The following is a 25,409-nucleotide window of genomic DNA, read 5'->3' as shown; positions in this document are numbered from 1 at the left end:
AATTGTACTGTTTAGGTGGTCTTATTTTACGTTTGTTTTGTGTGCTGCGATTCTTTTGCAACTATTTGTGTTTTTCAGGGATTCTGCTATTCTGGTGTTTATTTCAATCTCTTGTTTACATTTATCTTCAGAGTGTTGCAGTTGGGTTGCTGTTCCTCTTGACAACATACCAGAATGCTGCCATTCTGGGGCTGTGGGATGACAAGAGGAGTTGTGGATGGCGGAATGCTGTTGTAGACTTCCAATACATTTCAATTTTATGTCTACTACTTGTTATTCTAATGGTCAGGTCTAGTAAGTTTACAATGGTGCCTACTTTGTCCTCAACTGTGAACTTAATACCTTTATGTGGGGTGCTGAACAATTAGATAACTCATTGCTAGTTAATTGTGATGTATATGGCACAGAAAGGAGACTCTTGGTGTCCCCCTGCATTAGAAGCACAAAAACACCCTTAACAGACGTAATAAATGAGTTCTCATCAGGTTGTCTCCCCGATTGCCTGACGTAAGCAAAAGTCCTTCCCGTGCATAAAAAAGGTGATACAGAAAACATAGGTGACAACAGACCAGTTTTATTGCTGTCTTACTTTTCAAGAAAATGATAGAAATTATTATGAAAAACAGACTTATGGGTTATTTTCATAAGTGGTAACTTGGGTGCAAAGAACAATTTGGCTTGAGGTCTGGAGAGTGAACACTAGAAGCTATAGCAAAATTTACAAAAGTGATAGCTAGCTCTAGGTAAAGGAGAACAAGTAACAGATATTTTCCTAGACCTCAGTGAAGCATTTGACACGATTGATCATGAAATACTTCAAGGTAAAATTGAAACACTAGTGATTAATGAATGATTTGGTCTTACCTAGCAGACAGAGTACAGAGATATCCCAGATCTCAAGTGGCCCTAATTATATGGTGAAACACCTTTCAGATCACCAATATGTCAACAAGAGAGTGTGTCAGGCCAAACACTGTTTCTCATTTCCATCATGACTTCCCACTGTTGGTCACACTAGGATAAACTGTGTTACTTGCTGCTGATAGCATTATAGTAATTACAGATAGGACACCAGAAATATTAGAAGTAAAAAATGAAAAGGACTTGAGTCGTTGTGTAACTGGTCAGATAACAATAAACTTCTACACAAATTCAAAAGATAATATAACAAAACTTAAAGAATGTGGTGAAACCATAGACTGTGTAGCTGGCACATAATTCTTAGGTATCCATGTCGATCAACTATTAAAATGGTGTTAACACATCAGCATACTTGGACAAAGAATTAGCACAGCATGCAAAGCCTTATGAATATTAACCACAGTGTGTAATGGCTCACGCCTAAAAGTTTAGTGTTAAAAATTCGTTTATTCGTTTTCCGTGAAGCAGCCGTGTTGCCAGCACAGTGAGTTGAGAATTTGAGATGCTCTCCGCTCTGCGGCGCTGCATTTGCGGTGTGTTTACTAGGGCAGCATGCCGGTGTGCCATCTATCGGCGACGATCAGCAACAGTGCACTCGGGAGCATCACTCGTATTTCTTCGCCTCATTTCCAATTTAGAACTTTGACAGGAAACTCTTAGAGGTAATAAACAATTGCTTGGTGTGTTCTAATGTTTAGTTATAGCTTTTTTACTAATAAAACTGCTGTACGTGCCCCTGTCTGTACAAGGTTTGTGGCGAGAATTTCTTACACCCAGGTACAAGTTTGGTAGTGTATTCTACATATTCGGTCAACTCCAGTAATGTCTGTACACCCTACAACAATGTTCTAATTCGAATTTTTGAACGGCGTGGTTTATGAAACCGCGTCAAACGATGTAGCCGAAACTTGGTACACAGCAATCAGTAGCACAATGCAGATGTGTTTGAGAATGCGCGAAACATTGAAAGTGCAGCTATGCGCAATTCCTGCAGCTCCCTGCTTTAGTACAGCAGCTGACAGTGCGCATCTCCACATTGCTGTGAGACCAACTTTCAGTGTTCTAATTCGAATTTTTGAACGGCGTGGTTTATGAAACCGCGTCAAACGATGTAGCCGAAACTTGGTACACAGCAATCAGTAGCACAATGCAGATGTGTTTGAGAATGCGCGAAACATTGAAAGTGCAGCTATGCGCAATTCCTGCAGCTCCCTGCTTTAGTACAGCAGCTGACAGTGCGCATCTCCACATTGCTGTGAGACCAACTTTCAGCTCCTGACCAGTTCTCGCAGTTAACGTTGACCGGCATATCTCGATACTAAAAGTCATAAGCAGTAATCGTAGTGCCTCCTAACTTACTTTCTCGTACAAATCGGAGGCTCAGTATATTCGATTAGTGATGGAAACACTGCCGAGTAGGCCGGGTTATTTTCGCTCTCCTATTTATTTCGTTCGCCACGCATTTTTTTTTTTCCTTTATTGATTTTCAATTCCTCCCGAAGGGGGTGGGCTGGCAGCAGCTTAGTACGCTGCTCTACAGCCTGTTGTTGTTGTTGTTGTTGTGGGGGACGTGAGGTGTATACAGAAGGCGAGGCGCAGTGCACGACGCTCAAGGATCTGGAGGGACTTACAGAATTCAACATATAAACGTGCCACGTAGATGCTGTATGCCTACTTTCCACAATTTTCCGCCGTTTTACAATTTAAGTCACCATTTTATCACCTGTTTTTCTTGTTTCTTTTCTTCTTACGTTTTTAACGTCTGTAGGCTGCAGAGCAGCGTACGGTTGTGAAGGTGGGGGGGGGGGGGGAATCGAAATGCAGTAAAGGAAAAAAGAAGACTTTATGCCTGCTTGTAGAGGCAATTATACTGCTCGGGAAAGAGTCAGTACATTCCATTTCCCTCGTGATGAAGATGCATGGAGAGAATGGATAAGAGCAGTTCACCGTGATAATTTCATCCCTTCAGATCACTCTGTGGTAAGTAGCAGCTTTAGTAAATAAACCTATGAAATGGTTCTGTTTAGTCTGAGTGTTAATTGTGATTTGTAAACATAACCTGTATACATAGGCCAAACTTTTCTCATATTAACATAACGTAATCCATTATTTTTAACAGATTTGTGAGCTGCATTTCCATGCACACGAAATAGAAAGAAGTACATCGTCATATGATGCTAAGACTGGAAGATTAATTACACGCCTCTTGATCGTCCACGTTTAAGGAAAGGTTAGTTGGTCGTTTACGGACTTTGAGTTAGGTTATATAATTATTGGATGAATCTCTTACACTCTTGGTTTATATGGTAAGGTACTGAGAATTAATATTTGTTTATAGGTGCAATACCAGCACTATTGCCAGAATGTCCTGATTATTTAACTACACCACAAGAAGGAAAATATCATTCTTTTCGTTGAAGGTATTATGTGATAAAATTAATAGTAGCCATTCAAATGAGTGGACCTGTGTCAAAAAGTTGAGTAGTGTGTATTTTCTTTTAATTAGTGAAATGCCATTTTTGAGAGTTCTGTGGTATGTTACAATTAACGCAAATCTCACTTTCACTGTCCATGTCAATGATTAACAGCTTCGTCAAATAGGGAACATAAAGTTTCTAGTAACCGTAAGTACCAAAACACAGTTAGCTAATATTCTTAATATTGTCGAGTTAAAATTTAGCAACAGAGAAGATCAGGAACCTAATGAGGGTATTGTTTTCATAACCACTATTTTGAATAATTTATCTGAAAACTTGCCAGATAAACATGAAATTATAAACTTTATGGAACAACAGATTCCATTGCTAAAATGCAAGAAGAAAATTGCAAGATATTCGTGGGATATTTTAGTTTTGTGGTCATTAGTTCATTCTATTTCTCCTCAGTGTTAAAAGTTTTTAAGAAGCAGTGGTATAATAACTATGTCTAACCCTGCTACTCTGACTAGAATATGTGGTGGATTTGCTAGTAATACTGCTCTTGAACAAGTTCCTGCACATTTTCTGGGATATATAACTAGGACAGTGAGATTTTTAACTGAAGAAGACCAGGCAGTCTCCTCTCGGTGCATGAAATCCATTTAAAGTCACAAAGGTGGAAACATAGTTGGCCAGGCCTACAATAGTAGTGAATTTGCATCTGCAGCCTACGTATTCGTGGTGCGTGGTTTGGATACACAGTACACCGATGTAGCTCATATTCTGCCGGTCAAAGTCTTGCACGCCCCTGCTCTTTTCACCTTCCTTAAAGATATTGTATCGAAGTTAGAAAGCATGGAGTTTGAAGTTGTTGGTATTGTATCTCATAATAATACCATCAATAAGAAAGCTGTATCTTACTCCAGTGACCAACCCGAACTTAAAATTAAGTACCGACACCCTTCTCCAGGTGCTGGAAGGAGGCCATTTTATTTTCTAATCGATAGTGTGCGCCCATCAAAATGCATAAGAAACAACTGGCTGAATCAGAAAGAAGAGATTATAGAGCTTCCGGATTTTAATTATGAGCTGGGTGATGGTTTTGCGTCTTTCAACAGCTTGAAATCTCTTCATTTGCTGGAAAAGGCAAATTTATTGACATTTGCAAACAAGCTATGTCTTAAATCACTGTATCCCTGAACCATAGAAAGGCAGAATGTAAAACTTGCTCTCCATATTTTTGACCATACAACAGCTATTGCTCTCAGAGAATTAGGCTCTAAACACAATATTGAATACTGCAACTTTCATTGAGATCATTTGCAAGTGGTGGATGCAGTTAATGTAAAAACATTATTAAAAGGTGAAAGGTTATTAAATAGGATTCAACAGCCAATACCCAGGAATTCTAAGCACATACTGGAGTTCCTACATCAGTTTGCAAATTGGTTAATAAAGGAAAATTCTCAGGGTTTAATTGGTCTTAGCAGACAAACACATTTAGCTCTTGGGCATACCATTCTCACATTGGTGGATCTGCCTAGGTATTGGCTCAATGAGAAAAAGAGGCAATACATTCTAACAGGCAAGGTTCAAACTGATGACCTGGAAAGCAGGTTTGGTAAATTTTATCAGATGAGTGGTGGTAATTACCATGTGTCAATTAGACAGATTTTTGAGACAGAAAGAAACTGAGGGTATGAAGCTATGTATCATTAATATTAAAGTCCCAAAAATGGGTGGTGTTGTAATTGCCAAGGATGACATTTTTTCTACTGAGACAGACATACATGACCTTCCAGGAGTGACATACAATGAAGAGTTAAATGTAGTTGTGGAAGATGTTGATATACAGGAATTGGATGAGTATGTGTGGCCTGTACTCCACTACATAAGTGGTTACTGCTCATATGCAGTCATTAAGAAACTTAAATGTGATTATTTATTTTATTTATTTGCCTGTAGACAACTGTTGTGTTGTGTAGGCATCGTCAGATGGTTATACAAATGATTATACATAAGGTCAGTAGTTACATAGTTATACAGATTGTGGTACTAAAGATTACACAAAAGTTAACATATGGTATATGATTATACAAAAGGTCAGTGTGGTTGTATGACATAAATTACAGTTCCTTTGATCACAATCACATTTATAATAATAGAGAATCATATTTTTTCATCATGTAGGAATTCACTTATGTTATAGAATGCTTCTCTTTCAACCATGTCTCTACTACCATTTTAAATCTATTCTCATGCAATTCCGTCATTCCATGTGATGTATTTTTGTAAAATGTTTTGCCAGCATGTAAAAAATTATTTTGGATTTAACTCAAACGTGTCCAAGGAATGTCTAATAAGTTCCTAAGTCTGGTTTCATATGAGCGCACATCTGACCTGCTTTCCTACATGTGGGAATTCTCTTTGGCATGCATAAGTGCTTTAAGTATGTATAGACTGGGAACTGAAAGAATTTTGTGCTCAATGAAGCACTGTCCGCAAGAAGTTAAATTGCTCACACCAAAAATACATCTAATGGCTTTCTTCTGCCAGAGGAAAACATCTTTTGCCCCAGCAGAGTTTCCCCAAAGAATTATTCCATAATGCAGATGAGTATGAAAATAGGCATGGTATACCATAAGTATGCACTCCTTACTGACACAATGCTTCAGTTTCCTAAGGAGATATAGAAATCTTTCCAACCTACTGCACAGCTTTTCTGTGTGAGTATTCCAGCACAATTTGGTATCAAGACAAATGCCTAGCAATTTTACTGAATGTCTGATTTCATTAGGTACATCATTAATATCTCTATTTAACGACAGTCTATTTTCATGGAACAAGTGAGCTGCCATTTCCTTCATAGATTTGTTCATTTGTTTGACAACATCCACATCATTATGTGACATGATAAAAGGTGTCATCAGCATACATTACAGATTTATATGGTAATGTGTTGGGCAAGTCATTCACATACACAATGAATAAGAAAGGTCCCACTCCAGACCCTTGTGGGACTCCATATTTTACCTTGAGAAGGTCAGATTTGTTGTTTGAATTTATATAGATCATTTGGTTTGTGTTTGTCAAATATGATTTCAGCAGTAATAGTTCTGTTTCAGTTATTCCATATTTTTCTAGTTTCTTAATTAAAATACTATGTGAGGCAGTGTCAAATGCCTTGGTTAAATCAAATAAAATGACAATTAAATGGACACCCTAGCTGCAACATGTCCCCAATGAAGTACATCAACACCTGTTTGCAGCATTTCATTTCTAGCAAAGCTGCATGGTCATCCACAGTAACTGTTCTTTCGGGATCAGATACTACCGTCATATATAGTTAAATCAAATAAAGTTGTATAGGTATGTTCCCTTTTCTCAAAACCTTGTAATATTGATAAGACAACTTCCTGAACTGCTTTTATTGTTGATAGCCCAGTTCGGAATCCATACTGAGCCTTATTGAGACGGTTGTGACACTCAAAAAAATCGTTTAATTGGACTTTCAATAATTTTAGATAATATAGGTACTATTGCTATAGGTCTGTAATTTTGGTGTGAATTTCTGTCTCCCTTTTTGTATATGGGCAATACAATTGTCAGTTTAAGGCAGTCTGGAAATGTTCCCTCAGTAAACATCCTATTGATTAAGTAAGACAGTGGAATGCATATAGTGTCATATTTTCTTTATGGTAAAATTAGAAAAACCATGGATGTCCTCAGTTGTGGAGTTGTTTAGTGATCTGACTACATCCAGCATATCCTTAAGATAAATGGTTCTCCATTCAAATTTTGGCAAGTTGCCTGTCAACTCTGTTTCCTGCAATTTGGGAAGTCTGTCCTCACTATCATCTAAATTACTTTCATCTGTCATAGCTAATTCTCCAGAATTTATGAAACTATTATTTAGTTCAACTGCACTTAGAGGAACAGGTAAATTTTCTGCAATTAGCCCTGTTTCTGCTTTAACTATTTTCCATGCTGCTTTATATTTGCTGCTGGAATGATAAATATAGTTATCATTAGCTTTTTTCTTTGCAGAAATGATTTCTTGTCTGTACAGCTTTTTTGAATTGGCATATCAATTGCCACATCATATTCCCCAATCTGTAATGTGCTATTGCAACTCGTCAAGACACTTCAGTAGTACAACAAATGTGGCTGTAATCACTAGATGCTGCAGTAAAACAGTTCTCCTCTAACAAACTTCTGTCTAAACCTGACAAGAACCAGCATTTTCTGTCAGAACTATCTAAAGATATAGGAAATTGAACAGCTAAACTTTTAGGAGTCCATATTGACTCCAAGTTGACCTGGGAAGAACACATTAGTCACATCTGCAAAAAATTGTCAAAGGTATCACATCTATAATGGAAACTGAGAGATTTATGTACTATAGAATATTTAAGATTCACCTATTTTGCACTGCTCCAGTCCCACACTTCTCATGGACTGCTGGTGCGGGGCCACTCTATACATTAAGCCATCTATTGACGATACAAAGAAAATCTTGGTACTAAATGCTTTTCATTTCTTGACTGTGAAAATGATATAAGCTTACTGAATTTATAATTCGATGAAATGTAAACACTTCAGATGGCTGGCTGGCAGATATCTGGTGCAACTGAAGTAATTGTCTTTTCTTCCTCATTTTCCCGAAATTTTTGACAAGAATAGGATATGAATCTAAGGTCCAGTCAGCATAGTAAGTGAATAGAGTAAACAGTATATGCTTTTATAGATATCAAATTTTTACTACCCCCCCCCCCCCCCATGAACCATGGACCTTGCCGTTGGTGGGGAGGCTTGCATGCCTCAGCGATACAGATAGCCGTACCGTAGGTACAACCACAACGGAGGGGTATCTGTTGAGAGGCCAGACAAACGTGTGGTTCCTGAAGAGGGGCAGCAGCCTTTTCAGTAGTTGCAAGGGCAACAGTCTGGATGATTGACTGATCTGGCCTTGTAACAATAACCAAAACGGCCTTGCTGTGCTGGTACTGCGAACGGCTGAAAGCAAGGGGAAACTACGGCCGTAATTTTTCCCGAGGGCATGCAGCTTTACTGTATGATTAAATGATGATGGCGTCCTCTTGGGTAAAATATTCCGGAGGTAAAATAGTCCCCCATTCGGATCTCCGGGCGGGGACTACTCAAGAGGATGTCGTTATCAGGAGAAAGAAAACTGGCGTTCTACGGATCGGAGCGTGGAATGTCAGGTCCCTTAATCGGGCAGGTAGGTTAGAAAATTTGAAAAGGGAAATGGATAGGTTAAAGTTAGATATAGTGGGAATTAGTGAAGTTCGGTGGCAGGAGGAACAAGACTTCTGGTCAGGTGATTACAGGGTTATAAACACAAAGTCAAATAGGGGTAATGCAGGAGTAGGTTTAATAATGAATAGGAAAATAGGAACGCGGGTAAGCTACTACAAACAGCTTAGTGAACGCATTATTGTGGCCAAGATAGATACGAAGCCCACACCTACTACGGTAGTACAAGTTTATATGCCAACCAGCTCTGCAGATGACGAAGAAATTGAAGAAATGTATGATGAAATAAAAGAAATTATTCAGATTGTGAAGGGAGACGAAAATTTAATAGTTATGGGTGACTGGAATTCGAGTGTAGGAAAAGGGAGAGAAGGAAACGTAGTAGGTGAATATGGATTGGGGCTAAGAAATGAAAGAGGAAGCCGCCTGGTAGAATTTTGCACAGAGCACAATTTAATCATAGCTAACACTTGGTTTAAGAATCATGATAGAAGGTTGTATACATGGAAGAACCCTGGAGATACTAAAAGGTATCAGATTGATTATATAATGGTAAGACAGAGATTTAGGAACCAGGTTTTAAATTGTAAGACATTTCCAGGGGCAGATGTGGACTCTGACCACAATCTATTGGTTATGACCTGTAGATTAAAACTGAAGAAACTGCAAAAAGGTGGGAATTTAAGGAGATGGGACCTGGATAAACTGAAAGAACCAGAGGTTGTACAGAGTTTCAGGGAGAGCATAAGGGAACAATTGACAGGAATGGGGGAAAGAAATACAGTAGAAGAAGAATGGGTAGCTTTGAGGGATGAAGTAGTGAAGGCAGCAGAGGATCAAGTAGGTAAAAAGACGAGGGCTAGTAGAAATCCTTGGGTAACAGAAGAAATATTGAATTTAATTGATGAACAGAGAAAATATAAAAATGCAGTAAATGAAGCAGGCAAAAAGGAATACAAACGTCTCAAAAATGAGATCGACAGGAAGTGCAAAATGGCTAAGCAGGGATGGCTAGAGGACAAATGTAAGGATGTAGAGGCTTATCTCACTAGGGGTAAGATAGATACTGCCTACAGGAAAATTAAAGAGACCTTTGGAGATAAGAGAACTACTTGTATGAACATCAAGAGCTCAGATGGAAACCCAGTTCTAAGCAAAGAAGGGAAAGCAGAAAGGTGGAAGGAGTATGTAGAGGGTCTATACAAGGGCGATGTACTTGAGGACAATATTATGGAAATGGAAGAGGATGTAGATGAAGATGAAATGGGAGATACGATACTGCGTGAAGAGTTTGACAGAGCACTGAAAGACCTGAGTCGAAACAAGGCCCCCGGAGTAGACAACATTCCATTGGAACTACTGACGGCCTTGGGAGAGCCAGTCCTGACAAAACTCTACCATCTGGTGAGCAAGATGTATGAAACAGGCGAAATACCCTCAGACTTCAAGAAGAATATAGTAATTCCAATCCCAAAGAAAGCAGGTGTTGACAGATGTGAGAATTACCGAACAATCAGTTTAATAAGCCACAGCTGCAAAATACTAACACGAATTCTTTACAGACGAATGGAAAAACTGGTAGAAGCCGACCTCGGGGAAGATCAGTTTGGATTCCGTAGAAATACTGGGACACGTGAGGCAATACTGACCTTACGACTTATCTTAGAAGAAAGATTAAGGAAAGGCAAACCTACGTTTCTAGCATTTGTAGACTTAGAGAAAGCTTTTGACAATGTTGACTGGAATACTCTCTTTCAAATTCTAAAGGTGGCGGGGGTAAAATACAGGGAGCGAAAGGCTATTTACAATTTGTACAGAAACCAGATGGCAGTTATAAGAGTCGCGGGGCATGAAAGGGAAGCAGTGGTTGGGAAAGGAGTGAGACAGGTTTGTAACCTCTGCCCGATGTTATTCAATCTGTATATATTGAGCAAGCAGTAAAGGAAACAAAAGAAAAATTCGGAGTAGGTATTAAAATCCATGGAGAAGAAATAAAAACTTTGAGGTTCGCCGATGACATTGTAATTCTGTCAGAGACAGCAAAGGACTTGGAAGAGCAGTTGAATGGAATGGATGGTGTCTTGAAGGGAGGATATAAGATGAACATCAACAAAAGCAAAACGAGGATAATGGAATGTAGTCGAATTAAGTCGGGTGATGTTGAGGGTATTAGATTAGGAAATGAGAAACTTAAAGTAGTAAAGGAGTTTTGCTATTTGGGGAGCAAAATAACTGATGATGGTCGAAGTAGAGAGGATATAAAATGTAGACTGGCAATGGCAAGGAAAGCGTTTCTGAAGAAGAGAAATTTGTTAACATCGAGTATAGATTTAAGTGTCAGGAAGTCTTTTCTGAAAGTATTTGTATGGAGTGTAGCCATGTATGGAAGTGAAACATGGACGATAAATAGTTTGGACAAGAAGAGAATAGAAGCTTTCGAAATGTGGTGCTACAGAAGAATGCTGAAGATTAGATGGGTAGATCACATAACTAATGAGGAGGTACTGAACAGGATTGGGGAGAAGAGGAGTTTGTGGCACAACTTGACCAGAAGAAGGGATCGGTTGGTAGGACATGTTCTGAGGCATCAAGGGATCACCAATTTAGTATTGGAGGGCAGCGTGGAGGGTAAAAATCGTAGGGGAAGACCAAGAGATGCATACACTAAGCAAATTCAGAAGGATGTAGGTTGCAGTAGGTACTGGGAGATGAAGAAGCTTGCACAGGATAGAGTAGCATGGAGAGCTGCATCAAACCAGTCTCAGGACTGAAGACCACAACAACAAAACAACTACTCAAAGATACACAGACGGTCCTTTGCAAATGTCAGATCAACAGTGAACAGTGCGAACCTCAACCCCACCTGTTATATATGTTTTCAAACAGTTGTTTGATAGTATTGCTCTATTTAGATATTACAAATAAAAATGATCAAAAGTCAATTTTCCATACGTGTAGAATTTTCAAAATTCATCTTATCATTTTCAGACATTCAATTTTGGGTAACAGCAAAACAGAGCAATGTGCTACAATGCAGTTTTAGTATATGCTAATTACAAGACAATGTAACAGTTTCAGATGCTTCTACTATTTTATCGATTTTTATGTGTTTGATGTGTTACTGTTTCATAATCATTTAGATACTATAACATCTAGAATGAAAGATTACTGTTCCTAACATTATAATTATTTTGTAAATTGGAATCTTGCCACAAATGAGCAGAGAGTTGTGGTATCAATCTGCGTGATACCCTTTCTAATGTTTTCTCTTACACATCAACACTTTCAAATATTATTGCGTGTCACCAGGCTATTCACGAAATGGAGAACTGGTAATGAGAATAAATATAAAGGTAAAAATAAGGTTTCCTGAGCATAAGCGAATACAGAGGATACATAGTAAACTGTACTGCCTACATAGTTAGCTGGTAATCAGCATCTTACTGCCACATGTATTCTGTGAATAAAAATATATTTTATACATCCAAGACTTGTAATTTTGGACTATATGATTTCTCACTCACACAGTTTCTTTTCTCACACTGTAGAAGCTAATTGTCTCCTCTATCATATCATATGTCATTTATTGTTAATCCTTGAAAAATTGCACACAAACTGGATGACTCTTTCTGTCAACCAGAGCACTTGCGTAAAATAACATGCATATGTGATTAACGACACAGTGTGAAACATCGGGTAGACAACACACAACGAAACACGTAAAGATTAACCGAAACTTTAGAACCATCTACAATAATGTATGGGAAAAGTAAAATTTCATATCTTCTGACCCAGTAATTTTGATGTGTTTCTTTGTACACTGTTCCATAGTTTTTAACTAATCCTGGTCGCGCCAGTGACCTATATGTGGTCTCCTTCACAGATGAACCACACTTTCTTACTGATTAAAAGAAAGCATTTAAATTACAAATATTTACACACAATTCAGCAAAAAAAAATTATATAACGGTATCAGGTGCCATGAATCCTGCATTTTCGGTGTTACAACCGGAGTGCCTAATAAGGAAATCACTGCATTAACAATTAACGCAACTGCTGACAGTGGATGAAGTACACTGATCAGCAGATTACTGCAGACTGAGATGGTCACTCCTTTGGGACAAAAAGGTAGACACACCTGGAGCTGAGAACAAGACTGGTCGTATGTGGGTGCCAAGTTATTTTGAGCTAGATGTAACGTAGTGATGTGTAGAGTTGCACGATGTCTGTGTTTGTGCCCTATTTAGTGCACTTTTTGTTACAAAAACGAACTGAAGGTAAATTCAGAAAGCACATACAGGATAAAAGACATGTACCCCATTTGTGCATAACATATATTGTACGTAACTACCAAAAATGCAGTGGGCGAATGGTATACTGACTTTTAACCACATACAATAAATAATTCTACTTTGTTTCATGATAAATAGTTCAGAATGTCTAACTGGTATTATTACACGAGTTTAATATGTCACTTTTTGTTTACATTTTATGCTTAATATAAGAATTTAAGTATTATATTATTTTGCTGTCTTGTCATATTTACTGTTACCTCTATAAATGCATAGACAAATCCACGAAAAAGTAAAGAATCACATTTTTTTTTCATAGGAAAGTATTACAAATGTACAATTATATTAGTAATAAATTGCAAAACAAACAAATGTAGAGAATTTGGATGAACACAAAGAAGTCATTGTATGAGAGTCTGCCAGAACAAGAAACGAACAGCGATTATTTTATGGGTGGTTCTGAGCAAATCACTTTGCTGGGAGTGTCTGGATTCAATGCAATCAAGCAACTAGCTTCTGTTGAATGTACGCAATGTGAGGACAATGATGTGCCGCTGGCTACGAATCCACCTTTACCCCTTTGTGGTCATGACTCATTATTATTCTTTTATATAAATGTCAGGTCATATTCGTAATCCTAGTATTCTGTTAGGCATAGACAAGAAAACTGCATTACGTGTTAATAAACTCTGGCTTAGTGAAGATCAGCTACAACTGCCATGTATCACAGGGGATGGACCTCTGATGTATGTCAGTCATGGCATACTGTGGCAGATGAAGCTGGCACCCTCTGCCTGTTCCAATTATACCCCAACTACTACCAATAATTTTTTTCTGTCTTTTTCTGTCTATGGACATCTTTTGGTTCTGATTTTCAGTGATATCCATATGAGAGGTAGGCATAAATCTGCCCATTTGTTATTTAGGTCAGATATCATTGTTACAATTGTAGCCTAAGGATCTGACAGCAAAAATACAATTACTTTTGTTTCAAACCATGTTAATTAAAAGTTATGTCCGATTAAAAATTTTACTGTAGCAAATAGCAGAGAAATATATTTTGAGCTACTTTTGGTAAGGATGCGCAAACTGGCTCGCTTCATTAACTGACTGAGCCATTAGTTATAAATTTTGCATAATCTGCCACGATGCTCAGTATTTTGCTTGTACCCACAAACGGATCAGTGCCACTGCAGATGCATAAAACGATTCCTTATACTTTTCCAAAGTCCTAGATCACTACACTTTTTACAAACCAAATTAATATTGACAGTTATAAGCAAATTTTTTTCCAACAATGAAACGTTGAAAGCAATATGTGAAAAAATGAAACCAAAATTGTGGTGGGGCATACATTTTTTAGCAAACACCATCCTGTACTCATTAAGATTTTGAGCTTTATGACTTCAGACTGATGTGCTACCGAAGAGGCTCCACAGAGGAGAAAACATAAATCAGGTTGGCCGGCTTACAATACTTGTGCAATACAGTGTCCTTACTGTGGCTGATACAAGCATAGAAAATGCAATGGAGGCAGCTGCACCATTACGGCCCATGTTAAAAATGATAACTATATTTTTGTACTGTATGCCAGACACTAATATTGAAGCATTTGCTCTGTCCTTGAAGAAAATTGACCTCTTTTTTTTTTTTTTTTTTTTTTTTTTTTTTTTTTTTTTTTTGAAAATGATCTAAGGACAGAATATGTATTCATGGAGACATAAATACTGATTTAAGACTAAAGGAACCACACAATTTAGTTTTGTTAAAATCCTGCGACTGGATGACTTGTACTGCATTAATGATACTTCATAACAATTTTTCTGTCATCATCAGTGTTCATTAGTGATACTTCGGAAAATGACAGCGACTTGACAACCTCTCATCATGTCACGAAATGAAAAATATCTCGCCGCCCCCGCCCCCCCCCCCCCCCCGCCTACTAAAGTATTCAACTGCTTACCCAACTTACGCGACATACTTCCCTGCCCCTATTCCAAATCAATTGCCCCCTGGGGCTTATCCTGCAATAGATGCAAAACCTGATCCATACCACAACACACTCCAGTCCTGTCCCGGGCATCTCCCATCCCATCAAAGCCAGGGACAAATGTGGAAGCAGCCGTGTGCTCCAGCAAGTTACCTGTAACCACTTTCTGGCATTCTACACGGTCACGACCACAAACAACTTGTGTGTCCGCACGAATGGCCACCGCCAAACTGGCCGAGAGACAGCTGGACCACCCAGCTGCTCAGCATGCCACCCAACAGGATATGCTCGAATTTTCTAGATTCGCCAATGACCCTAAAACATTGCTCTTCACATTGCACAAGTGGAGTTTCAATATGTTTACACAAACAATTTTTGTCAGTTCTACATGAGTACATAAAATGCACAAATTTATTTTTCAGTGTAAATATTGATCACTCATAGTGGTATCATGATTTAATATATTGTTTACTGCAATAGGTGTGCAAATGTTGCCATTTGAAGTATTCTAAGATTCAGTTTTTGGGTTCTGCTATCTCTCAATTGTAAAATCACAGTTCTTTTATTTTGAACTATGCCATAAGGTACTGAGAAGTTCTAAATCCATGTTGCTTGTTCACTACATGTATGTTGTAATTTTACTTAAAACAAATTTCAGTTACTGCTCTTAAAATATTTTGGCAGGCTGTTGTACCACTTGTGTATATTCATAAATGTTTCTTAGTCTGAAGTAATGGTATTGTGCTCATGTATCTTATTACACATATGTTATCCTTAATGGTGTACAGGAAATAAAAAGTAACTGTGAAAATAAATATCTTTTATGTTTTCTTGTATCTCGTCCTGAAATGAGGTCCTTCCTAAACAAGCTTACAACTACTTAACCAAGAGTTCTTTTTTGTAGCTCTTTGTGTTAGGTAACTATCATAAAATATTAATGCTGGATAGTAACTTCACGAATGTAGATCTGATGCAAGTGTTAGTGCACTCTTTTACAACAGTGTTCTGTTACTGTGTGTACTAACCCAAAGAAATATTATTCTATGAACACTGTACCACTTTGTCAAAAGGAGGGAATTATGTTTGGTCCAAGAGCTATTTATCATACTACTATCTACAGCTATCTATCATACTACTATTGACAGTGCCATAATGTTACTATATTACCAGACACACTAATTCGGCACAGATGGTAAAATATAAAATAATGTTCTCGGGTATTGGCCATGGCCTATCCCTGGCAACCACCCTAGAAAATGAAGGACGGTGGCAGAAAACGTTTGGTTGTGCAATCCTGTAGTCGTTTTGTTGTGGTGCTGAGTTTGCGACGTGTCTCTCAAAATAAATCAAAGGTTTATTGACTAGTTTCTGATAGAACATGGCAGTAATGGAAAGGACAAACATAAGCAGAATAACATCATTCTGTCAAATCAGAAAAGAATTAAGTCTACACTGATTAGTAACATGATTTCTGTATGTAGAGTACACCACTCTGTCACCAGTGAGGTGCAAATCAATCTCAAATGAAGTACCTAGGAGTAAGAACTCCTGCATTCGATCAAATACCAAGTTATCAAGTGGTGCTGCTCACAACGATAACAATAAAAGTAATCTGACTACATGTTTTGCTCTGTTTGCGTTGCACGTGCAGCTCTTGTTCGTTCCAAGTATGTGGAATAATGTATACAACCAGCAACCGTTCACCACCACAGGTGACTGCCAGCCACAAAGTAGTTTTAATTGAAATTTAGAAGAAAACATAATAATCCTTTATCAATAAATCGCCAAAGGCTGATGAAAGGGTCAAACAATAGCCACAGAAGTTTTGTATTGTTTTCCCACTAATATAATCTGACAGGTGCCAAAAAATTAAAAAACCTTTAGTATCTGTCCATTATATATGTGGGGCATGGTAACTGTCGTGGATCAATCTCTCTAGAAATTACAGTTACCAGCCACCTTTTCTATTATTTTTCAATCTTTGTTTACCATGACCAGTTTTGAATCTTTATAATCACATGGTACATACTTATTGCATGTTTGCAGCATTGTTGGAGTTGCCCAGCTGTGGCCAAGTGTGAACCGCACATACTACTCACCACATTACATGCGTACATGTTTCGTTTTCTTGCCAAAGCTACATGAGCCACAACAATGCTGCAAATATGCAATAAATATGTACCACCTGATGATAAATCGCTTGTCGATTCAAAACCAGACACGGTAAACAGAGGGGTACATGGAAGATGCCTCAGTGAAGATCGCAACATGAGGAAGATAAGACACACAATGTCGTCGTCAGCGCTCGGGCGTACCCAGGGCAATGCTGGTAGAAATTCCAGTGGCAGATCCTTAGACCACCAGAACATGACACATTAAAGAAAAATGGTAAATAGAAACTGAATAATAAAACTAAAGGCTACTGGCTGCTGGAAACCATCACACAACATTAAATCTGAACTGAAATTGCTTCTTCTGGCAACATCTGCCCTGAAGATAGATATTTAACAAAAATCTTGTGGCACGAAACACTACAATGATTGCTTGTGCTATTGAGAAGTAGATGTAAATGTTACATGAGCAGTGACAGATCAATATGTTCATTATTATTACTTTTCAGCCAGTAATCTGTAAGAAGCTGGTATGTAGCCATAAACACAAAGAAAATTAATATTAAATCTCCGACCATAAGAAACACATGGCACTGATTGTTCCAAACATAAAAATTGATCCATCAGCTATAATATGTAAATTCAAAGTATCTCACCAGTAAACCAGCACAAATTCTTCCAATAGCAGCCTGAAACATTCAATTCATGTCAACCAATTCACTAACCAACATCCAACTCAAGAGAGGGCCCCCAAATGCTACAGCACACCATCTACAAACACAGAGACAAAAACATCAAACCTCACCATGACATAACACACCACATCACAGTTATGTCACGGGCCTAAGCAGATGGGTGTAGCATCAGACCCGACCGAGTGCGAATAACCTTACGTTATCCCCAGATAGTAAATGGTGACAATGACTGCCAATTGGCAAGAAAACAGGAACAAATTATCTAGCATGAAGCTTAAATGCTGTTGGAACTTTTGTTCAGAGTGTGAGTCTTTTGGTACAATCCAAGAATATCAGTACTGGCTGCTTTGCACTTGGAAATCTTTCTCACTGTACTGGCCCACAAACAGGACCCACAGCATAATTTTATTCAATCTGTCCTGCAGCATTTTCTCTTTATGTGACACAGCTAGGATATAAAATTGTACATTCTAACACTGAAATTGTTATACTTACACCCTAAACCATTCACTCCCTAATTGTAATTGTTATTAATAATGAGTGCGTTTACTACACACTGATTTGATTTACGAATTTTCAGAATATCAGTCGAGACATTCGTATGAGGACTTACCTGCTATTTCTTCAGCATCTTGTTTTGAAAATGCAAATTTCCCACAGTATCTCCAGTTCTGCTGCATCTCTCCTTCTACTGTTGGCGAGTTTCATCGTTAAATACTTGGTGAATGAAGTTCAATAACTCCACTACTTAACAAGTCAGAATGTTTAAGTGAGAGATAACTTTCAAGAAGCCTTGCACACTCTTTAAAGAAGTACTACATTGCATAAAACACAGCTTTCATATATGCACACAATTACGAAACTAAATCTGCAGTTTATGACGTCCATCAGTGCAACACAACACTTGCAGCTTGAGTACATACGTCACAGTGTTACATAAATGCTATGCATTTATATTCTACGGCAAAATAAGATTTTCTAACCACAGCCCCTTTAACCGATCAACTAATTCGGATCCCAAACATGAATGTATATTACATTTTTTATTCTCTCTCCAACTATTTTGCGTTCCGCTTTTCGTGTCTTAGAAATCGGAACAGCGCAAACCCTGTTGCTGTGCTACTACTACAGTTCAACGCAGCATCTACTTATCTTGATGAGAACATCAACAAACACGGATCATTCTCCAGAATGAGTTTTTCACTCTGCAGCGGAGTGTGCGCTGATATGAAACTTCCTGGCAGATTAAAACTGCGTGCCGGACCGAGACTCGAACTCGGGACATTTGCCTCTCGCGGGCAAGTGCTCTACCAACTGAGCCACCCAAGCACGACTCACGCCCCATCCTCACAGCTTTACTTCTGCCAGTACCTCGTCTCCTACCTTCCAAAGTTAACAGAAGCTCTCCTGCGAATCTTGCAGAACTAGCACTCCTGAAAGAAAGGATATTGCGGAGACATGGCATAGCCACAGCCTGGGGAATGTTTCCAGAATGAGATTTTCACTCTGCAGCGGAGTGTGCGCTGATATGAAACTTCCTGGCAGATTAAAACTGCGTGCCGGACCGAGACTCGAACTCGGGACATTTGCCTCTCGCGGGCAAGTGCTCTACCAACTGAGCCACCCAAGCACGACTCACGCCCCATCCTCACAGCTTTACTTCTGCCAGTACCTCGTCTCCTACCTTCCAAACTTTACAGAAGCTCTCCTGTGAACCTTGCAGAACTAGCACTCCTGAAAGAAAGGATATTGCGGAGACATGGCATAGCCACAGCCTGGGGAATGTTTCCAGAATGAGATTTTCACTCTGCAGCGATGTGTGCGCTGATATGAAACTTCCTGGCAGATTAAAACTGCGTGCCGGACCGAAACTCGAACACGGGACCTTTGCCTCTCGCCTACAAGTGCTCTACCAACTGAGCCACCCAAGCACGGCTCACGCCCCATCCTCACAGCTTTACTTCTGCCAGTACCTCGTCTCCTACCTTCTAAAGCTGTGAGGACGGAGTGCTAGTTCTGTAAGGTTCGCAGGAGAGCTTCTGTTAACTTTGGGAGGTAGGAGACGAGGTACTGGCAGAAGTAAAGCTGTGAGGATGGGAGACATTGTTTTCGCCCGAACGAACTAGCCCAGTTCGGAGGCAGCGTGTTGAGCTGACATCTGTTGGCAACACCGAGCAACACTACATTACTCAAGCGCTGCGTATTTTACATCGCATTGGCAAGTTTAGCACGAAAACGTTGGACGTAAGACACATCTTTGCAGGTATATCAATTTCTTATTTACAGTTTGCTAACAAAATAGCAATAAGTGCCAACGTCTTTTCATTATTTGTGAAGGATATACTTCATACCCACAAAGTTTCTTGGTAAGGCGTTCTTTAGATATGATAACTTGGAATGATGTGTATCACCATCTATGGCCGTCCTATCGCCCTCACCCCCACCCTTAAGTACCTTGGCGTCACCCTCGACCGTCGCCTCTCCTGGACTCCCCACCTCCGGACGATCCAAGCCAAGGCACGCTCCCGACTCAGTCTCCTCAAGCTCCTCTCCGGCCGTACGTGGGGTCTAGACCCCTCCACCATCCTCCACACCTATAAATCCCTCATCCGCCCTATCCTTTGTTATGCCCATCCGGCTTGGATCTCCGCCCCCCCTCCCTTTTATAAATCCCTCCAAATCCTTGAACGCCACGCTCTCCGCCTCGCCTATCGCATCCGTCTCCCCTCCCCCACGCGTATCCTGTACGACCTCATTCCCTTCCCCCACCTCCTCCTTTTCCTTGAAAGGATACGGATCCTGTACACCTCCCGTAAACTCGATCCTCCTCACCCGCTCGTCTCCCCGATCCTCTCCCACCCCCGCCCGCTGCCGCGCCTGTATTCCCACGTCCCACCCGGTCTCCATCTCTCAACCCTCCTTACCCTCTCCCAAGGTGGCTTCCGCCAGCTCCCCCTCCCTGATGATGTCCTCCGTCCCTGCATCTACCCCTCCTATCAACTTTGATCCCCCCCCACCTCCTGTGTCCTATCCTTTAGGCACCCTCCCTCCCTCCCTTCCCCTCCCTTCTCTTTCCTTTCCCCCCTCCCTCCTACCCTCTCCCCCGGGCTTCCCCTCCCCCTTCCTCTCTCCCCCTCTCTCCTTTGCCCATGGCATATCTGCTCTCCCCTCTCGCTCTCCCATCCCCCTTCCTCCTCCTCCTCTCTTGGCGGGTCCCCGGCCTCGCACACGCATAGTGAACATTCGCGCGCCGGAGATAATCGCCATCAGTGTCTAGTGTGTGTGCTTCGTGTTGTGTTTCGTGCAGTTACACCTCAACTGTTCACATGTGCCGTCGCCGTTCTCCGTGTTTTGTGCGCCGTGTCAGCAAGTGTTAGTGTTTTTATCGTCCAACGTGAACGGCATCTTGTTTTTTGTTTTTGTATCTACTTTCTTTACCCGCCATTTTTTGTATTGTCTGTGTCACCTATGTCATCTTATTGTACCCCTTAAGGCTGAAGAGCAGCGTATTATGCTGCTGCCAGCCCACCTTGTATGAGGTGATTAAAATTACAATAAAGGAAAACAAAAAAATGATGTGTATTATCATTTGGGTAAGAGATGGAATCAATTTTTGAGTGGCTCGGAGAAGTATTCTCCGAGCACATGCTCTAAATGCAATAGTATCGGCGGCGTAAGGGTTCGTGTTTTAACAGCACAGCGCGCAGTTGGAATTGATACGTCACCGGAATTGCTGTGCCCATAATTTTCCATTCGTTAGCCGTACTTGCGACTACAGCCTGGAACTTCCTCGGTCGATAAATGATCTATCATCTATGTGCTTGGCTACACACACACATACATACACGAAACTCAAAACGGTTAACATTTCTTAACTTCGCCTTTCGAAGCAGCAGGAAAATCCGTTATGGAAAACCTATATCGAGTTTACAGTCAAGCAGCCCAGGTTAATTTTATTTTCCCGTTTACATTTCTCCTCTGCCCAACCCGCAACTTTATCGATTTGTTCGCTGCATATTAGCTGAGTTTTTGTATCGAATTTCAAGCATACTTTCCAACTTACTGTTATAGGGTCTTACTTCGAGTGTCTCCAGGTTTATGTGCTTCACGTAAAAACTCTTCCCACATTTCGTATTACCCAGTGGAAGTCCAGGCAAGCAGAAGACGGCAAGAGATGTAATGGCGATGCTAACCCAGCCAGCTGCACGTAGTGTAGAGTCGTGACGCGAGAGGGCAGCAGAGTAGCCGGACCCGTGTAGTACGGACTACCACCGACAGATGACAGGTGCGGACTGCAGTGCATAAATCTATGTAAAGGGAAATTATGGCCAACTTGCCAGTGAGCGACATTTTCGAACGACTGCGCCGATGGTGATACATTAAGCGAGTACTGACTTGACCCGGGGTCTAGCCATCTGTAGTGTAGAGTCGTGACGCGAGAGGGCAGCAGAGTAGCCGGACCCGTGTAGTACGGACTACCACCGACAGATGACAGGTGCGGACTGCAGTGCATAAATCTATGTAAAGGGAAATTATGGCCAACTTGCCAGTGAGCGACATTTTCGAACGACTGCGCCGATGGTGATACATTAAGCGAGTACTGACTTGACCCGGGGTCTAGCCATCTCCCCTCCACACTGTCTGAGCACTGTAGCTAGTGACCAATAAGGAGCCACCAGACGACTACCAATGAAAAAGTGCTGTGCATCAGGTGGGCGCGCGCGAAATTTTGTGTTAGTCACTACTCACTATTGTGTTTGTATCGAGGCCAACAAGCCCGTTGGCCTCGGTTTGTATGTGTATGCGTTTCCTGCGTCAGCGTGTCCTCCGTACTGTATTTTGGAAATGATTTCGTTCGAAGATAGTGTTGTGTACAAGCGAAAGGCTGAAGTATTTGTAAGTACCATATTTAGTATGAATTTTCTGCACTTAATGTTTTTTTTAAGCGTTGAAATTCATTGCGTTCAATGATAATGCTGTCGGCGAACGAAAGGCAGAGTGAAATAGTTAATACTATTTCTCAAGTGGGTGTATTCTCTGCTTGCTTTTTGAAGCTATTAAACCAGACTGCTCACTTGACAGTTGTTATTGGCAACTTGGTAATGTTGGCTACTTAAGATTATAGAATTACGGGGATCAAATAAAACATGAAAGATAAGGGTATTGGTAGGGTAAAAATAAAATAAGCACGATCGGGTAAAAATAGCTATTACTAGAGTACATTATGGAAGGAAATAAGATGAAGGTACAGCCAACTTGTTTACCTGATCAGAAATCCTCATTTAAAAATCTTGCTGTGGACTCCAGTAATTTAAATGGTGTGATAGTAAGCAGGAGATTTAATAACTGTATGAAACAGCGCACGCAAATCGTAATATAAAACAGCGGTATACCTATTTTGACAGATTTTCATTTCTCGGTACTGGAAAATTACCATTTAATACATGTTTCTGTACGAATTTGGTTTTTATGTTTCTTGTTACCCACATAGACTTTTAATGATCCTTTAAAAGAAGGCTTTTTTCGTAGGCCATTTTTTCTTTATGTTTCACATATATGTGAAACATGTGTATGTGTAAGAAGTTTCATAATCAGCTAAAACTTATTAACATTGTGTACTGGAATTATAAAACACATTTGTATACTAAACTGTGAGTTGTTTTTTTCCATTGTTTGGAAAGGTGGAGGAAAAGTGGAGTAAACAGAAGGCAATCATATCTTGAGCAGCTGACTGCGTCCTAAGTTCAGATTAATTACAAATAGTGTTTGCTTAATTTTTAAATTAGTAACTTTTTTGTTTACTCTCTGTATTTCAATTTGGAAATCATTAGACTGTCAGTAGTGTTGAATGCCTAGAAATTACATTAAACTGCAACCTTTAAGAGAAAGACACAGAGTATGCTGTGGTAGTTTAAAATTAATGCCAGGTGTAAATAAAAGCTGTTACTCAACTGTAATTTAAACATACCACTGGTATCTGAGAGTAATACTAAAAAGTTCTGAATACACAAAGATCTGTTCTCAGTAAAGATGAATATACTTGCTTGGCTACATGGGCCTTCCTGTAACTTCATTCAAGGTAAAACAGTTTGTTGCTGAGTTTGTTCAGGTACTACAGAAAGCATATTTACCAGTGAAAAGAAGTTTTGCCAGTAAGGATTGCTTTTCAGATTTTACCAAACACCCAGCTCTAATCACCCAGAAACTTCAGAAATTTTAAATAATCTATAGGAGCACACCAACATGTCCATTTGTCTTTCCCTTAAAAACATTTCCCTTAAGATTTGGAATTGGAACTATCAGACTGAAGTGTCTAGAAAAATTTGTTTAGGCCAAAACTATTAGTTTAAATACTGTTTGTAACATTAATGGACATAGTTAATATTTCCTATGTATAAAAATCTACCCTTTTCCTCAAAGCTTATACTACATTAATTTGTTTGACATAGATATGTCTAATAGACCATTATATGAATTCTTTTTATCTTGCCTCATACTTTTATTGTCCTGTCACCTGTGTAGGCACTTTCTTCAATTTAGTCACTAGGTCTTTTTTTGTGCCCCCAAGTATTTTTTCTTTTTTCAGTGAAATGTTTGTGTGAATATGAAACATTTTTAACCATATTCTGACGAGTACAAAAGCTTTTCACCCAAAATTTCTAAAGTTTAAATATTATTTTGTTTTTACCACTCCCTACCCAAGGTAAAATGTGTACTTGTTGGTGGTTTTTATGAAATTGTGGTCTGGTCTACCATGTGTCTACATACCTGCTGCACTTCTTATATCAAATGTATGTTACTGTAGGGAGGAAAATTCTGACATAATTTAAATGAAGCCAAGTACAGAAGTATTAGTAATACATGCTCTTCTCTCTTAACAGGAAATTCTCCTGCAGTGGAAAACACGTGTGTTGGAGCTGCACAGAAATGATTGTAATGTGCAAGAAATTAAATCTTTAAACATCCATGTTGATGTTAAATCAAGGGAGGAGTTTGGACAGTGGTTGGCACAGTTTGAAGACATAACAAAAACAACTTATACAATAAGGTGCACTGAACCTGCATCAGGAAAGTATGTTGTTTGCAAACAAAGGTGTTAGAACTTCCAGTTTAATAAGTATATTCAGAAACGACACAACAACACATATATGTCACAGAGTAAGTTGACATGTGAACACGTTAGCGTTCAGATAAGCACTGAGTCTCAGTCTAGCGGCCGCTGCTCGGCTGGCCGCTTAGGTGGCGCCGCTGCTGCATGGCTGGCAGGCAGACAGCGCCGCACGTAGAGGACGTGCGTAATTGCGCGGCGGCACTTTAAATGATCGGCGAGTCACAACAAAAGGCTGGTCTGTCACCACAATACTTGCAGTATAAAAGTTCACGGTTCAGTGCAAAGGGCAACAAAAAACACTAACTGTCCATCAAAAATGACAGTGACAATTCATGCCGTGCATGATAGATACAGAGGTAAGTCTGTAGAGAAAGCAATGCTCTACAAGGAAATGCCGTGTGAGGTTAACTTGGTGTTGGGTCATAACCACAGTGTTGAGAGTGCTGCTGCTTTAAGATTTAGACAACCACCAAGTGATGTCAAAGAAAAATTAATATCCCTGTTTGAAAGAGGTCATTCACCAGCCACTGCTCTTGAGTCAATAAAGGTTGAAATTCAGCTGCATTGTTCAGATTACCCTTTAGTCCTTGCAGAC

General features: G+C 39.7%; 1 protein-coding gene and 1 long non-coding RNA gene across 6 annotated transcripts in view; both read left to right on the top strand.

Annotated features, from left to right (window-relative positions):
- The window catches only part of LOC126213074 (uncharacterized), a 71,937-nt gene that overhangs the window by 42,860 nt on the left and 3,668 nt on the right, over nt 1-25,409 (top strand). The gene's annotated exons all lie outside the window — the stretch shown is intronic.
- LOC126213076 (uncharacterized) lies at nt 2,739-25,392 on the top strand. Of its 2 annotated transcripts, none has more exons than XR_007541067.1 (3): nt 2,739-2,901; nt 3,041-3,151; nt 24,585-25,392. It is a non-coding gene; the product is annotated as an uncharacterized LOC126213076 (long non-coding RNA). The 2 variants fall into 2 exon arrangements; XR_007541066.1 differs by lacking the exon at nt 24,585-25,392 and adding an exon at nt 3,260-3,342.

The sequence above is a fragment of the Schistocerca nitens genome, chromosome 11, assembly GCF_023898315.1.
Source record: "Schistocerca nitens isolate TAMUIC-IGC-003100 chromosome 11, iqSchNite1.1, whole genome shotgun sequence".
NCBI lineage: Eukaryota > Metazoa > Arthropoda > Insecta > Orthoptera > Acrididae > Schistocerca > Schistocerca nitens.
Note: the sequence above shows the minus strand (reverse complement) of the source record. Positions and strands in the feature narration are given on the sequence as shown.